Raw genomic sequence first — 16,975 nt, 5'->3', positions numbered from 1 at the left:
CTTAGCAATGAAGATTCTCCTTGGTGGGGAGTATATCGTCTGGGAAAAGAAAAATTTGACACTAAATTTTTAAAATATCTGTCTTGCCCTGAAGATTCACAATTTATCAAAGACTATTTAAATCTAATAAAAAATAATAGTACAACATCGATTATGTTTTTAAAAGATTTTTCCGATCAAGATTATATTAATTATTTTCTTTCTACTATCGCGAAGCATGCAAAGAATTCTGCAGTACTCAGTTTCATATTACACAATCTTGCAAATATAAAACCTAAGTAATACAGTTTTCTCCGTAAATATATATCTATCATTTAACAATTTATGCGTGTATCAATAAATTTATTATTTTACTGTTATAGACAAGTTAGCGAGTATGCAACGTTTATTATTATTATTAATCATGTTTATTCTACGAATCAACTCAAAGAGGTAAAAATTGCATGTGTTTATATATATATATAAAATAAATAACCATAATGCGACATCAATTTATCATTAAATATTGTTGTTCAATATAATCAAAATAATCTGTTTTAGATAAACGACTTCCTAACAAATATATTTATTAGTCAATTTCCAATTGAATTAAGTGAATATAAGAAGGTAACATGGTTTTCACATATGAAAAAGGAAGATGTGAAAGTAAAGGTAAATTTTATGAATATCATTTTATCGAATATACATATATTCCGTTATTAATCGTTGATATTTTTTGTTTTCATACAGAATATATTAATTTAGTCACAGTATCTCAAAGCGACAAGCAAAAATTAATGTTATCTAATTTCTTTTATAAAATAACCATATTTTTATTTCTAATTTCCAAAAATATACTGTTTTTAAAATACATTTCCCAAAAAAAACAAATAGAGAATACTTTTTGTACCCTAAAAATTGGGCTATTTTCAAACCGCCGAAACTCGTCGAAAAATCATCGTAGATAAAAAATTAGAAAAGCAAGCTTGAAAGCTTCGAAGCTTGAAGTTTCAACTTTAATGCGCAGTTGGTGGTTTTTAAAATTTTTTTATCTTCCTTATTCTGCGTTTTAAAAAAGAACACACTGTTTAATTCCTTAAAATTATGTATTTTTAACACGCAACTTAACTCTTGATATAAAAGGGGCCGTGGAGCTGGGACGATTGTGTCAGGGATAAAATAAAATATTCTTTGCTAATAAACTCTGTTACGATACTTTATTGGAAAGCGAAACGACCCGACACTCGCGTGATTACTGCGTAATGACGAGTGCACGAAGATAAAGAGATGCGCATACCGGGGAGGATCGACAAAAGAAAAAAGAGATCTCTTTAATTGAGAATCTATTACATATCGCCACGGGAGTCGCCACATAAGACGATATAACATTAACAATAAAATTTTCTCGAGAAATTCACCTCAAGTTCTATAAATTACATTTTCTTTGCGAAAAGCTTTTTTAAATATTTTCCTCCGACTTTTTTTGACCGAGTAATATAAAAAATAAATACGATTTTGAAAATAAACCAGCATTTTTTAGATATGATGTTGATACTCGGCGAAAAATTGTCGTAGACAAAAAATAAAGAAAGCATTTTGAAGCTTGAAATTTCATCTTTAACGCGCTCGTTATCTCGCTATCGTTAGTTTTTTTAATTTTTTATCTTCCTTGTTCTATGCTTTTAAAAAAGACATTGTTTTGTTTATTAAAATTACGTATTTTTGACACTCTGTAGTTCGATAAAAAATACTGGTTTATTTTCAAAATTGTATATTTGGTCAAAAAAATCGTAAGAAAATTTTAAAAAAAGCGTTTTGGCAAAAAGCGTTTCAGGCAAAATGTAGTTTATGAAATTTTAGTTGAATTTCTCGAGAAAAATTTTTTTATCAAGTTTCGGTGTGTTAAAAATATATAATTTTAAGGAACTAAACAATGTGTTCTTTTTTAAAGCGCAGGATAAGAAAGATAAAAAAATTTTTTAAAATCACCAATTGCACGTTAAAGTTGAAGCTTCAAGCTTCAAAATACTTTTTTTATTTTTTGTCTACGATGATTTTTCGACGAATTTCAACGGTTTAAAAATAGCCCAATTTTTCGGGTACAAAAAGTGTTCCCTATTTTTTTTTAGTAGTGTATTATAATTCTTAGTGAATAAGAGAGTGAGAAAGAACATGGGAGTAAGGGAAAGCAAAAGAGAAAGAGAATTTCTTTACTTGGAAATTTTAGTGATCTTAATAAAAAATAGATTTATATAAATTTTAAAAAGAGAATTTATAGCTTTGAGATGTTAAATAGCTCTTAGTTAAATAAATTGAAATATTTTTTCAATATGATTGAGAGAGTTATTAGGTAATGTGACTAGCATACTCTAATATTACATGAGTCATTTGTTAAACTAAAACTGTGATAATGATAGGTTAACACAATAATTAATGCAATGGCCTGCTAGATATAATAATTATAATATTATAATATAATGATATTTTCTCTGTAATAGCCATATCTCTTATAAATTTCTAATTTTATATTTAAAATCGCTAATTCTAAATTCTGTGAATTTTTATTTGTCAAGAGTTACTTACAAAATATTACTTATAAACATTCTTTGCAGACATAAGAATTGTTAAATAAAATATGGTGCAACACTATGCACATAATGTAATAGAACACGTAGTATAATAGGAGTATGATTTCATTTTTGTTTCAGCAACTTCATCTCGATATTTTTTCGCCTACGCTTTTTTATAGGGATTAGGGATTATTTATTTTAATAAAAATCTTAAATTAAGACTTCGATATTTAGTATCGCATTGAGGAAAGAAATGTATTCCATGTATAACGATTTATTTTGAAAGAAAAATTAATTTTCTCTGAAACTGAGGTTATAACTGTCATCTGCATTTCCCTTTCTCTTCCTAGTTCGAAAAATTTAAATTTATGTTTCACATTTAGAGCTTTACTAATTTCTTAAAATTCATATCACTTTATTCGATTGCTGGCAAATTTTTTACAAATATGCGAAACCTGCATAGAAATCGACATAGTAATTTAAAATGTTTACAAACTTATAAATTCCGTTTTTTCTTCGGGATAACTAAAATTTTGATTCTGAGAAGAGAATATAATCTTCATAATCTATAATTATTATTTATTCCAATTATATTTAAGATTATTATTATAAATAAAATGTTTATAATATATATATATATATATATATATATATATATATATGTATGTATATGTATATATACGAGATAATATTTAATATAGTATTTATTGATAATTGATAGTTGCTATTCACTAATAATTAATATCGATATAATCTGTTTTAGACAAGCGAATTGAATAGATATGTCGAAGAGGTCGAAAGTATTAAGCAATATATTTTAAATATTCAAAGCAAGATACAAACACGTTTTTTCGAAATCAAAAGTCAAAAAGATTACTTTCAGAATTTTGTAAAATATCAATAATATCCGTTTAATGAAAGTAATAATTATGATGCGAATATATCTATATATCTTTCTTTAAAATAGTTATTTATAATGTTTACAGTTATCGATTTATTATTTATGCTTATGTGCATTAATAATATATAATTAAATGCATTTACAAGGATTTATTTTATCCTGCAATTCATATTTGCACTGATGTTTTTATATCCTTATTTACATGAAGTAATGCAAAGTGTAAATTATATTTATAATTATAATATATAAATAATTATAATTAAATTATGTTATATTATAATTAAATTAAATATAAATTACATTCATAATTATAATATATAAATAATTATAATTAAATTATGTTATATTATAATTAAATTAAATATAAATTACATTCATAATTATAATATATAAATAATTATAATTAAATTATGTTATATCATAATTAAATTATGTTGTATTATATGAATAATTCTAATTATATTAAATGAGAAAGTATCTGCAATATATTTAACATTATATTATTAATGTACTAAAAATGTATCATCCAATTTAAATTGTATTCTGATTTATTTTTTAAATTGTATTTGATTCGTTCTATATTTGTAACTTTATTTATTAATATTTATTAATTTTATTATCTTGAATCAAATTTTTATTATAAGTATAATATAGGTATAATAATACATATTAATATTTAAATAATATCTGAAATTAAAAATTTATAAAACATATTATAATTCTTTAATATTTATATATACATACAGGGTGTCCCAGGTATCTTTCGTCCAAAAAAAAAGGCAGATTCTCTGGCCAATTTAAAAACGATTTTTCCTCAGCGAAAATGTCGAGGGAGATCATTATTTTTGCATATTCCCAATTTTTGTCATCATGTATCTTTCTAACTAAGCCTTAAATTAAAATTCTATTAAAGTAAACTCTACCTAAAATTAACTAAAGAATGTGATTTTATTAATATTTTGTTCCCATAAGCCTTAGTTTGCGAAAAACTCTTTATTTTCAATCGTTTATAACTCGAAAACTATTAGTGCCGCGACATTTTCGCTGAGGAAAAATCGTTTTTAAATTGGCCAGAGAATCTGCCCTTTTTTTTGGACGAAAGATACCTGGGACACCCTGTATATAATAATAATTATATATATATATATATATATATATATATATGAATGATAAATTGTTGTTATAAATTTAATATGTATTATTAATATTTTAAATATATAGTATTAATTGGCTTCCGGTTCCGGAGAGTGTGTGAGTGACAGGTGTGAGAGTGTGCGGTCAGAGAATTGTAAGAAAGTAACGGTCAGAGTGAGAGGAGTATCTGAGAGTGTGGCGTGGGCTGCAAGGGAGAAAGAGAAGAGTGGCGAGGAAGGAAGCGGAGGAAAGGGGAGTGGAGGCTAAAGAGAAAATACAGAAGGAAAGAGGCAGTGAGGTTAGGAGGTAGGGTGGCACGTGGAGACGGGAGTGTAGGTAACGGGTGCAGAGAGTAGAAGGCAGGTGCAGAGTCACTAGGAAAGACACTAGGGAAGGCGCTGACGGCGGGGACAGTTCGCTTAGGCCATAGAGTCTGTAAGAAGCAAGGTAGGATAGCGGAAGATAGTTCTAGGTAGTGATAGAATTTGAATAGTGAAGAACGGAAAAGAGATGGAGGATGACGGTAGAGAGGGAAAATTAAAAGAGGGTGAGGAGAGAAGATTGGGAGGGGAAGAGGGAAGGAGAAAAGTAGGAAGGCCAAAGAAGATAGAGGAGCTGGGCAAGGAAAGGAGAGGTAGTACAGGATGTATTGAGGACTTTCTAAAGAGGAAAAGGGAGGGGACAGGAGATGAGGAAAAGGAGGAGGATGAGTGGACGTTAAGGAGGAGTAGAAGGTCGGAGAGGTTGCGGGAAGAGGGGATGTGGTTGGAGAAGGAGGAAATAGGTAAAATGATAAATGAGATGGGGGAAAAAATGATGGAGAAATTTTGTGAGGAGTTTAGGAATTTAAGGTTAGAGATATTGCAAAGGGATAAGGAGTGGAGAGAGGAAAGGAAGGAGATAGGGTTAAAGATGGAGACCATGGAAAGAAGAATAAAAGAGCTAGAAACCAGATTGGGGGAAAGGGAGAAAGAAGCAGAGGGAGTGGGGGTGGGGAGTATAGGAGGTTGCATAGGCCTGGATGAAGCGACAGTAGATAAGATGAAAGGAATAGGTAGGAAGATAGAACTAAAGGAAAGAGAGGAAAGGAGGAACAACATAGTGATTCGTAGATTGGAGGGGGGAACAGGAGAGCCAGAAGTGAGGGTGAAGAAAGTGTTTGAGGCCATAGGGGCGGAGGTAAAGATTGAGTGGATTAGGAGGATTAGGGGGAAAGAGGGGGGGGAAGGGGAAATGGTGGTGGTAAGGCTAGGAAGCAGGGAGCAGAAGAGACAGGTGATGGAGAAAAAGAAGGAGCTAAAGGGGAAAAAGATCAGAATAGATGACGATCTAACGTGGGCTAAGAGGAGGATGAAATGGAGAATTGGGGAAATAGCGGAGGAAGAAAGGAAAAAAGGCAATAAGGTATGGACAGGGTACGGAAAAATCAGAATCAATGAGTGTTGGTGGAGATGGGATGAAGAGGAGGGGAGACTTAGGAACTGGAAGGGGGAATTAAGGGGAGAAGAAATGGATAAGGGGAAAGGAGAGGTAGTGAATGGGGAGCTGAAGATGTTAGAATAGATTATGTGGGGGAGAATAGAGATGAAGGGGGAAGAAAAACGAAGAGGAAAGAGAGGGAAAAGGATAGGAGTGAGGGCGAAAGAAAAGGAGAGGGAGGGAAGAAAGGGGATAGAGGAAGAGAGGGGTGGAAAGTAGGCTTCTGGAATGTAGCGGGGGTAAAGAATAAGGAGGAAAGGTTTTGGAAAGAAATTAAGAGATGGGAGATTGTAGTAATGGTGGAAACTTGGGTTGATGGGAAAGGCTGGGACAGGGTAAAGCGGATGTTACCAAAGGGTTATAGGTGGGAGAGACAATTAGCGAAGAAAAAGAGTAAAAAAGGAAGACCGATGGGGGGGATAATTATTGGAGTAAAAGAGGAGGGGGGAGTAGTCTCGGTTATTGAAGTAGAGGAAAAAGAGGAAGGGGTGTTGGCAGTAGAAGTATGGGTGGGCGAAGAAAGATGGAGGATAGTAGGAGTGTATGTGAAGGGAGATATGAAGGAAAAACTAGAAGCGTTGGAGGGATGGCTAGAGGAGCAGGAGGAAAGCAAATGGACAATAATAGGGGGTGACTTTAACGCGAGGACGGGGAAGTTGGGAGGATGTGTAGAGGAGGGCGAGGAGGAAGGAAGAGTAAGAAAATCAAAAGATGGAAAGGTTAATGAAGAAGGAAGGAAATTGATAGGGGGACTAGAAAAAAGGGGATGGGGAATACTGAACGGAATGGTGGAAGGGGACGAAGAGGGGGAATTTACATATACCGGGGGAAGAGGAGAATCAGTGATTGATTATGTGGTAGGGGAGGAAAAGGTAAGGAAAAGGGTGGTCAGGATGGAAGTAGGGGATAGCGTGGAGTCGGATCATCATCCAGTGGTAGTATTTTTAGAAGGAAAAGGAGAAAGGACAAAGGGGAGAGGGTGGGAAAGTAAAGAAAGAAGGGGGGGGAGATGGACAACAGGAGGAGGGGAAAAAATAAGAGAGGAGATAGACTGGGAATTAATGAGAGATAAGGGAGTTGATGAAGAGCTGGAAATGAAAATAGGGAAGATAGGAGAGAAATTGAAGGAGGGGGAAAGAGAAAGTGGGAGGAGGAAAAGGGTAGGATGGTGGGATGAAGAATGTGAGGGTAAAAGGAGAGAAGTGAGGAGAACATTAAGAGAGTGGAGGAAAAGGGGGGGGAGGGAAAAAGGTATAGGAAGGAAAGAGCAGAATACAAGTTGCTATGTAAAAGGAAAAGAGAGGAGGAAAACGAGAGATGGATGAAAGAGGCGCAGAAGGTAGGGACGGAAGGGGAGGTATGGGGAATAGTTAATAAGGAGAGGAAAAGGAGAAAAGGGGTAAATGAGGAGATAGAAGGGAAAGAATGGAGAGAGTACTTTATGAAGTTGTTAGGAGGGGTAGAAAGTAGGGTGTTAAGAGGAGGGAAGGGAGGAAGGGCAGAGGATGGAGAAGAGGATCTGAGGAGAAGAGAGATAAGGTATGTTGTGGAGAAGTTGAAAAAGGGGAAGGCGGCGGGGGCGGACGGGGTGCCAAATGAGGTATGGAAGTGTGGGGGCGAAAGGATAGATGAATGGATCTGGGGCTTCTGTAACAGGGTTTGGAGGGGAGAAGGGTGGCCGGAGCAGTGGAAGGATGGAATAATTGTTCCTTTAGTGAAAAAGGGGGCAGGAGAGAAGGTAGAGGACTATAGAGGGGTAACGTTGATGCCAACGCTATACAAAATATATGTGGGGGTGTTAACGGAGAGGTTGAAGGAGGAGATGGAGGAAAAAGACATGGTACCTCAGAATCAGACAGGTTTCAGGAAGGGGATGGGAGTAATAGACAATATTTATGTTTTAAATTTTCTGGTGAATAGGCAGCTAAAGCGGAAAGGTGGAATGGTGGTGGCGACGTTTGTGGATCTAAAGGCGGCGTTTGACTCAGTGGACAGGGAAGTGTTGGTGGATGCAATGAGGGGAAGAGGGGTTAGGGAAGGATTAAGGATTAGGATAGAAGAGGTATATAGGGAGACAAGGAGTAGAGTGAGGGTAGGAGAGAAACTAGGAGAGAATTTTTGGACAGCAAGAGGAGTGAGGCAGGGATGTCCAATGAGTCCGTATTTATTCAACCTAGTTTTAGCGGATGTGGAGGAGGTGTTGAGAAGGGGTGGATGGGGAGGGGTGAAATTAGGAGAGGAAAAAATTTATTGCTTGGCATATGCGGATGACATGGTGCTGTTGTCAGAAAATGAAGAGGGGATGGCACACATGTTAGGGAAATTAGAGGGGTATATGGATAGGAAAAGGTTAGAGGTAAATGTGGGGAAAACGAAAGTTATGAGGTTTAGAAAAGGAGGAGGGAGGAGGAAGACGGCAAAGTGGAGATGGAAGGGGAAAGAAATAGAGGAGGTGAAGAAATTCACATATTTAGGATATAAGATGCAAAGGAACGGAGGACAGGAGGCGCATGTGAAAGACAGGGTAAGGAAGGCAGGGGCAGTGATAAGACAGGTGTGGGGGATAGGTAAAAGGAGGTTTACGGGAGATTGGAAAAGAAGAATTTGGCTGTGTGAAAGGTTGGTAGGAACGGTAATGGAGTTTGGTGCAGAAATATGGGAGTGGAGGGAATGGAAAGAGGTGGAGGCAATGCAGGAAAGATGGATTAGGTGGACGTTAGGGGTAGACTGGTGCACACCGGGGTATATGGTAAGGGAGGAAACGGGGAAGGAGAAGTTTAGGATAGGGACGGGGAAAAGGGCAGTAGGATTTGAAAAGAAGCTGGAAGAAGGGAGAGGTGGAGGCTTAGCGAGGAGATGCTTTGAGGAAGTGAAGAGGAAGATAAGAGAGGGAGGGGAAATGACAGGGTGGGAAGAGGAGAGGAGAAAATTTTTTGAGGACAGGGGAAAAGGAGTGAAAGAGATGGAGGAGAAAAGAGGAAGGGGAGAAGAGGTATATGATGGATGGGAGCAGAGGGATAGAGAGATGCAAAAGGAGGAAAGATGGGAAAGGATTAGAGATTCAAGGTACAATAGATGGTATGGGAAGGTGAAAGAGGAGGGAATACCGGCATATTTGGAAAAGGGATGGGGGGAGAGTAGATGGAGGAGGGTGATAAGATTTAGGCTGCATAATGATATGAGAGGAGCGAGATACTGGGAAACAGAAGAAAGGAGGAAGTGTAGGCGATGTGGGGGGGGTGAGGAGACATGGGAACATGTACTGGGAGAATGTAGAGGAGAAGGAAAAGAGGGGAATTGGTGGGAAAGAATGGAAGAGATTTTGGGTCAGGAAGGGGATGGGGAATGGTGGATGAGGAGGATAGAGAGTGAAAGAGAGATGGAAAAGGGGGAGCAGGGAGGAGAGGTGGAAGGAGAGGGTATGGTGAATGGAGGGGAGTGTGTGGAATGAAGGAGAATAGGTGGAGTATGTGGGACCGGAAGTCGAAAGTTAGGGATAGATCTCTCTCTCTTAGATAGATTAGATAGGGTAGTTTGTAAGTTAGAATGTAAGGCAGACATAAGCCGAGGATAGTAATAAGTTAGTAGTAAGCAAAGCGAGCGGTTGTCGGATAAGCGTTGTCTTCCCTGCGCGGTGAAGTACAGCATAGGCGTTAGGTTTCCGCTGTACGATTTACGGTGTATTTTTAGTTTTATTTTAGTTTATTTTTATTTTTATTTTTATTTTTTCCATATTTCTTTATCTCTATTTACACCTTGATATTTTGTATTATATTGTATTCATTTTATTTTTGTTTTTATCTTATATTTTTATTTTTGTATTTTCTTTTGGTTTAGTTGGATTTGCATGATTCTGTATTTATTCTGTGAAAAGGTTGTAAGAGGTTCGGGTACGCTCCTCGGAAAAGCGCCTTCAATCCCCAAGGGGACGAATAAAGATATCTAATCTAATCTATATAGTATTAATTGTTTGAAACTCATGAGCTTTGTAAATTTCATATAATTTTTAATTTATAATAAATCACATGGCACAATTTTCTTATACACCTACATGTCTATTTCTTTATACTTCTTGTTACATATATTTGAAGAAATGTAACATATATACACTCGCGTGCATTCGTGCGAATATTTACACACGCACGCGCGCACTAATTCAAACAAATTATTTTACGCGCCTACATGAGCAAATAGCGATATTTTTGAATAAAAAAGAAATTATAATCATGAATCATTTTTTTCTGTAATTTATAACAATATAGAAATTATCAAATTTAATTCACTTGATGTCACATAAAAGTCACTGCTTTTTGTTAGATTGCTATATTGATATATAGATTAATATGTATATTCGTGAATCGCTGCATACTATCCGATTTCAATCCGAATTCAATCTTTGGATGTTCGTTTGAAAAACGGCGTTAATTACAAATTATTATTTAATAAATTTCTCTTTTCTAAAGCATCATAGAAATAATTCATATTTTAATTTATTTTTCATTGAGGAATATTATGCTTCTTTAGTTCTGTTTGATTTAACTTTAATTCCATGTCTCATATTTTATATTTATTCCTTTTTTCTTTTAACTGAAAAAAAATTTTATTTCCAGCTGTTTCTTTCTTTCTCTATTTGTTTATATTTTTGTCATGTGTTATGTTTAGATTCTACGTAAAATATTATTTCACATGCGCCATTAAATTGTTTTTATGTAAGTTTCACACAAACGAGTAGATGATTCTCTCTCAGCGTATATCCATGTTCTATGATAAGAAACATAGAGATATATTGTAAAACTAATTATTCGTTTGAATAGCATGACATTATAAGACAGTAAAATAATTCTCGTTGTTACATTTTATCAAAACAGGACCGCAAAAATCTATATAATCGTAGATAAAATATATTCGAGCTATGATTTATATTCTCTCCGCATATTGTAACGTTATAACTATAAAAAATAGATTGTGTTTTGATGATTATATCATGAAATATGTAGAGATATTCCTGTTAATAAATTTTCGCCTAAACATGCTATTTATATAACTTGTGTAACGTAATAATTTTTATGAAGAAATTTAAATGAATAGTATGCTTGAATGCAAACTATATAAAATCGTAATTGGAATTTCGCCCATATTGGATAATTTTGAAAGGCATAATTCACGAGTTATATTTTTTATTACTTTTATTATATACTCTGCGTACGAATTTAGAAGTCCAAGAAATACGAGTAGATTAGGATATTGTGTGAAATGGAATCAGGTACGATATACGTACATAAGGGGAACAAAATTCATCGGTATATTAAAATTTATTTCCAGCCTATCTCGGCGCTAGTAGAAACCTTTAGTTTTTTGCTTTGGTCCACCTACTGGACTTCCAAGAATAAATCCATGATTTTGTGAAGGCCGGTGTGACTCTAGGAGAAACTATTTTTGACCCTTATCTCCCGCGGTATCGGCGACACTCAATAAATGTCAATAAAAAAAAAAATTGCCTGCACGGCAGAGATCAATTAGGAAAATGTAGAACGTTATGTACTTAAATAATTAATGACGGAATTGATATGTATCTTCTTTTGCCTCGCCGTGATATTTGTAAACCTCATCCTCTTTCTTTCGCGGCGAAAACAAAAAGAACTTATCTGTCTGCTAAAAATAACGATGGAACAAAGATGCTTTAAACGCGCGTGGTGAAAAATGCAAAAATGGAGGACGGAAGAAACAACTCTTTTGTAAGGACACTCTTCATATTATTAAATTCGAGAGATAAGCTCTGAAGAATTTGATGATCGTATATAAAACATATGTAATAGCCTTTTTTAAGAGATCTTATATTGATGCATGAAAGATATTTTCTAAGCAAAATCTTATTAATTTCTTCCTGTTTCCGAATTCTGTCTGTTCGAATATTGGAGTGAAGATAAAAACTGCGGAGCAAATTAGTAATTGATTCTAATAAGTGTCATTATTACGAGCAATTATGTTTAAGATACTTTTGATATTTTGTATGTATAAAAAAGCGTTTCTTTATATAAAGAGCCTTATAGGCATAAACGTGTCGCAAATGTTTGCCCCCGCAGTGTATATGCGATCCATAGGCTGCGGAGACATAAAAGTGAGAGTCCGGTATTACTCTTCGACTGTTCGAAGGTTGAAAGATCAATAATCGGGTTTAAAATGCGTCGATACATATGTGTAATTATTTGATTGTATAATATATGAATATAATGTAGTTGAAAGCAAAATTGAATTAATTTCCATCGATTGTTATCGACTGTATCGAGATTTGCCGTCGTAATTTTTTAAACTTTGTTTTGATTTCATTTACCGTTCGATATAAAGTTAATGTGAAATGTGTTATATAATATAATTATAATATATCTATGTTTAATAGAATATCCATCAGGGTTTCTCTTTTTTAAAAAATAGGTCTATTAGAGCATAAATATGTGGAAATTCTAAACAATCTGCAATAATACTTGAAATATATTCGTTCATGTGAAGTATTCATATTTTTATATTATTATATTATAAATTGAAAAGATATTATAAGAAAGATCTTACATACAGGGTGAGATATTTAAAATATTACAAGCCATTCTTGAAAGTACACATTATACCTATGAGAAATACAGAAAATTACATTTATTATATGTTTATAAACGTCTATAAATATCTAATAGCCATCTTTCCAACCTATCATTTCTCACTGGATAGCAAAAATTGTTTTAAGTAAAAGGTATTTCATTTAAAAGAAAAGAAAGCAATATATACATATTAGTCTGAGTTTGGGGTGTAAGTGCCAAAATATAAAGATCAATCTAGATTTTTTAAATGGAACCACTCTATTTTTTTTTTATATAAATCGATTCGTCACAAATATTGGCATAAAAAGTTATAAAGATACAATGGCTAGAAATTGAAGTTTAAAAAATATTATATATTTTACTTTGACATTTTATATAAATTTTATATAAATTGTGAAATACCGTAAAATATTTATTCTTCCATTTTATTTTACTTTATGTATAAAATAATAAAAGAAATAATAAAAGAATCAATTAATAAATAAAATATAATTGTTATTTAAAAAAATATTTAAAAAAAATTTTGAAAGTTATTTTTAAAATAAATATAAATTTGTAACAAGCAAAGTATATATATATTGTATATATATTTTATTTTTTGTATATTGTATATATTTGTATTGTATATATATATTTTTTAAACAACTATGTATTCCATTAACAAAAAGAATTAAGTTGACCTTTATAAAATTTTAGCACTTACACCCAAGATCAAATTAATATCCTTATTATTTTCTCCTCCAAACGAAATGGTTTTTATCTAAAACGTTCTTTGTCATAATGCGTATTTTATGCAAAAATGGCTTGCAACACTTTAAATACCTCACCCTGTATAATACATTTAAAAAGATACTCTATAATACGAAGAGAATTATTTGGCACATTCAATCGCAACACATGTACATTGATTAAATTTAATGTGCTTTCTACATCTATAATTTGCGTGATGCGTTTGGTGATGCTTTTAGGCAGCGAGATATATGCTGCGCATCGTAGCGTTCGGCAGCATCGGAGATCGTGTTTGCAATCGTGAACTTGTATATATTGCCATTACGGATGAAATGCACATACATCGCGGTTCCAGATTTTCGGATGATCAAACGCCGGTTACAGCGGCGAATAAACATGGTCATCGTGTGTAATCATAACTTGCACGTGCATACGTTCTGTACGACGTTGCCTATCATCGACAAACGGCGATCGGATTATGCATCTACGAGTAATCGCTGACAGGTGGCCAGGATAATCAGGGGACGGGAACTGTCGTTCACAAGAGTTTCTGTTATTAGTTCGCACAGCAATAGAATAGCGTGTAATTGTACCCAAGAGGACTCAAAATTTCAAATTCTATTCTTACCTTAGCTACCGCATATATATATATATATATATATATATATATATATATATATCGTGAGTTCCATAATATAGTCAAGTATTCAGTTGTCACACTTCGTCAAAATAGGGCCATAAAAATCTATGTAATTGTAGATAAAAAATATGTTCGAGCTATGATAACATTACAATTATAATTGCAAAATATTAGATTATATGTTTTGATGATGATTATATTATATAATGAAATATGTAGAGATATTCTCGTTAATAAATTTTCGCGTAAATATGTTGTTTAAATAATTTGTGTAAGGTAATTATTTTTACGAAGAAATTTACATGAAAAGAATACTGCTTGAATGCAAACTATATAAAATCGTAGTTGGAATTTTGCTCATATTGGATAATTTTGAAAGACATTCACGAGTTATGTTTTTTATTATTATATTTATTATTTTTATCACATTTTAAAAAAAAATTATATTATATTATTTTATTATTTTTATTATATAGCCTGTGTATGAATTCAAAAATCCAAGAAACACGAGTAGAGTAGCTTATTGTGTCAAATGGAATCAGATACATGATCGATACGATGTACGTATATGAGGAGAACAAAATTCATCGGTATATTAAAATTTATCTCGTGCCCATCTCGGCGCTAGCAAAGAAACTTTCGATTTTTTGCTTCGGTCCACCTACTGGACTTCCAAGGATGAATCCATAATCTTGTGAAGGTCGGTGGGACTTTAGGAGAAACTATTTCCGACCCTTATCTCCCGCGATATTGACGACAACTAATGAATGTTAATAAAAAAAAGGATTGCCGGCACGGCAGAGATTAATTAAGAAAATGTAGAACGTTACGTACTTGAATAATCAATGGCCGAATAGATACATATCTTTTTTTTGCTTCGCAGTGATATTTATAAACCTCAGCCTCTTTCTTTCACGACGAAAGGAAAAAGAATTCATCTGTTTGCTAAAGATAACGATGGAATAAAGATACTTCAAACGCGCACGGTGAAAAATGTAAAAATGGAGAACGGAGGAAAGCACTCTTCTGTAAGAACACTCTTCATATTATTAAATTCGAGAGATAAGCTCTGAAGAATTTGATGATCGTATGTAAAACGTATTTAACAGTTCCTTCCAAATACAAGATCTTACATTACGAATGAAGGATGAATATTTTCTATATAAGCAAAATTATCTTATTAATTTCCTCCTCTTTTGGAATTCTCTCCGTTCGAATATTGTTGTGAAGAGAAAAAATACGAAGCAAATTAATAATGTAATTTGTTCTGATAAGTGTCATTATTTAAGCACGAGCAATTGTGCTTAACATAGTTTTTATATTTCGTATATATAAATCAGCAAAAAAGCATTTTTTCATATAAAGTGCTGTGTACAACACGCGTCGCAAATGTTTGCTCCCGCAAGTGTATGTGCGATCCATAGGCTACAGGGACTTGAAAGTGAGAATCCAGTATTACTTTATCCATGTTCCACTAAACTTGACCCAGTCTTTGTCTTATGATACGATATGGCATCTATACACAGTAAAAAATAAAATGTTAATTATAACATTTTTCACATGTCCCAGAAAATCTACTCTAAATTTTAAGTTAAAATAACTCATTCGTCGTATGTTTCTTATTGACAAACTAAAAATGTTAAATAATTGACCAGATACTTTACATTTATTTATGTTAATGTGACTTTAAGTGTAATGTAGAAATAACATATAAATTAATTAAAAATTACATGAAAAAATAGTTACAATAACTCGTAAGAAATGTTGAGGACATTAACATAATAGTAATTATTTTAACTTAAATTATTTGTAATAGAAACATTTGACTTTAGTAAATTTGATTATTTTTGTCTGTTAAAGTTCAAGATTATTTGAAGAGTCACTTTAACTTTTCTTAGAATGTTAAACTGACTTTGAGACATGTTGATTGTTTAAAATGATTATGTTCAAAATGCTCGAAATAATATTCCATTTCTAAGAGACATATACGAAGTATTAAGTTATAAAGGAGACATAAATGTAACACATGAAATCGTTATAAAAATAATAACATATAAGTTGCATGTTAATTTTACATTGAAGTATTAATCAAAATGTGGTAACACAAGAAAATTTTAACATATGGACGCACAATTTTTTACTGTGTAACATCGCGTACCTTTGCATCATCTTACCTCCTTCTTCACTGAAGCTTACCACGCATATGAATTACCTGCATTCAGCACAGATAACGTGATATATTCCTGCAGCTAGGTAACTAGGTCAAGATCATCCCGGAGACGAGATAATACAGTAGACACACGGAAGTCTTATTTCGTCACAGTCACAATCGTGCTAAAAAGTTATGTAATATATCCGCTACATTTATTGGGAGTTAATGATATTTATTGCTTTCAATTAGAATTTTTTGTTGGTATAATTTTATTAATAAAAAATTCTGATAAATATATTCATCTTTATATATGCTCCCCACCACTAATGATTTTGATTTTGACATATGTTGTCAAAGTTATGCCCCTAAGTAATATGTAAAATAAAATGCGTTTTAATTTCTTAGGGTTTTAATTATACTGGAGATAGGATTTTAATTGTCCTGCAATGATACTCGATGCGTTTTGTATTATAAAGGTACTTCACGCATGATTACCAATTTTCTTATCGCTCTACAAATCTGAGATATTTAAATCGTACTATTAATTGTGCAAATGAGAGAAAGTTATTTTTTAATACGTAGATTAATATATTTTGTTAATATTATAAAAACAAGTTGAATGCTGGATCCTTCCTTACACTGTAACTCCTACCTATTAAATTACTTATTAAATACCTAATAAATACATATTAAATTACATTTTAATATTTATCTATTTATTTTAACTTCTCTTAAGTTTTTTATTATATTAATTATATATTTTTTATTATATTATGTTAATAATGTATATCAATATATGTA

General features: G+C 32.8%; 1 long non-coding RNA gene across 1 annotated transcript; it reads left to right on the top strand.

The window, feature by feature from the left end:
* Window positions 1-393: 393 nt before the first annotated feature.
* Window positions 394-3,433, top strand: LOC145961233 (uncharacterized). The gene is made up of 3 exons (XR_014435601.1): window positions 394-432; window positions 541-651; window positions 3,313-3,433. It is a non-coding gene; the product is annotated as an uncharacterized LOC145961233 (long non-coding RNA).
* Window positions 3,434-16,975: the final 13,542 nt, after the last annotated feature.

Source organism: Camponotus vicinus, unplaced genomic scaffold (assembly GCF_025532165.1).
Source record: "Camponotus vicinus isolate PSW18456_S1 unplaced genomic scaffold, iyCamVici1.0 SCAF_11, whole genome shotgun sequence".
NCBI lineage: Eukaryota > Metazoa > Arthropoda > Insecta > Hymenoptera > Formicidae > Camponotus > Camponotus vicinus.
The sequence above is the reverse complement of the archived record's forward strand: the minus strand, read 5'-3'. Positions and strand labels throughout refer to the sequence as shown.